The sequence below is a fragment of the Echinops telfairi genome, unplaced genomic scaffold, assembly GCF_000313985.2.
Source record: "Echinops telfairi isolate 266 unplaced genomic scaffold, ASM31398v2 ScPeMD7_7469;HRSCAF=8507_0, whole genome shotgun sequence".
NCBI classification, from domain to species: domain Eukaryota; kingdom Metazoa; phylum Chordata; class Mammalia; order Afrosoricida; family Tenrecidae; genus Echinops; species Echinops telfairi.
The window spans coordinates 92,179,281-92,180,502 of record NW_022111372.1 but is presented as its reverse complement, the minus strand read 5'-3'; the positions used below and the strand labels follow the sequence as shown (position 1 = coordinate 92,180,502).

The 1,222-nt window shown below is 39.4% G+C and overlaps 1 protein-coding gene across 3 annotated transcripts in view; it reads right to left on the bottom strand.

Moving 5' to 3' along the window:
• The window catches only part of NR3C1 (nuclear receptor subfamily 3 group C member 1), a 119,090-nt gene that overhangs the window by 17,840 nt on the left and 100,028 nt on the right, over positions 1-1,222 (bottom strand). The gene's annotated exons all lie outside the window — the stretch shown is intronic.

Here is a 1,222-nt window from a genome sequence, read left to right as displayed (position 1 = left end):
CCTAAAAGAACGCTCAACGTCACTGCAATGAATAATGTACAGGAAAATGAAGTTGGCGTTGTTTCTCCAATGATAATAATTAACTCAGTAGTTCATAATTTTATGCAGCTAGCCTATTAGAAGGGAAGTCAGAAATTGTTCCTTAGGCAGTTCCCATTTGTCCTGCTGGGTGTGCTCACAAAAAAGACTGTCCGTTCAAACCTACCAGCCATTCCATGGGAAGAAGATGTTGCAGTTTGCTTCTGTAAAGATTTACAGCCGTGGAAACCCTGTGACGCAGCTCTACTCTTTATGTTTTAAAATAATGAGAGCTTACTACTTCATAAGATAAACCCTATCATTTAAATACTTAGCTCAAATAACTTTCACACATTGTAGAGCCTGACACGCCCAGCATATTTTCCTGGGCTCTGTTTTAGGCTTTACTCCTCTTTCTCCAGTTTCCTTTTCTCTTTCCTCCAAACAGCCCTCCACTCATCGTTCTGTTAATTTTCAAACCCCTTGTCCCCTTGGACACATTCCAGGCTGTTTCCCAATACTCACAAAATGTACAAAATATCAAAGCGATTGCCAGCAAGTCACTTCTGATTTGTAGCGATCCTATAGGACTAAGCAGAACTGTCCTTTGGGGTTTGGACTATCAATCTTTACAGGAGCAAAAAGCCTTATCTGTCTCCCACAGAGTGGCCGATGGGTTAAACTGCTGACCTTGCAGCTAGTAAGTAACCAACTATCAATTATGCGGCACCCAGCTCTAAACACAAACTATGGATCAGCAGGCATAGAATATAATGGGATTATTACTCTAATGAGGTGGCTTAAGGCTGCATTTATTTTTTAGACCCTTTATCAACAGGATTTTTTTCATTGTAAACTCGATGCTATCTTTTTTACATAAACACAAATACTCCATTTTGTATTTTGCTTGAAATCATGTCTATGTGTATGAATTCTATTTACATTCTAAAACAAACAAACAAAACCCAACTAGGAGCCTAGGTAGTCTTATCCCGTGGAGCGTGAGCAGACTGACTGGTGTGGTGATACGAATGTCCAGAGCTAAGTGTGTGAACAACAGAGAGAGAGAAAAGGTGAGGCCAAGTTCTGGAAAGCTGATGCTGGATAGGCACTGAAGACATCTGTGGTATAATCAGAACTATGTCTTAAAAATCAGGTATCTTAATGCTTTGTTAAACTGTATTAAATTAGAATGATTTTAACC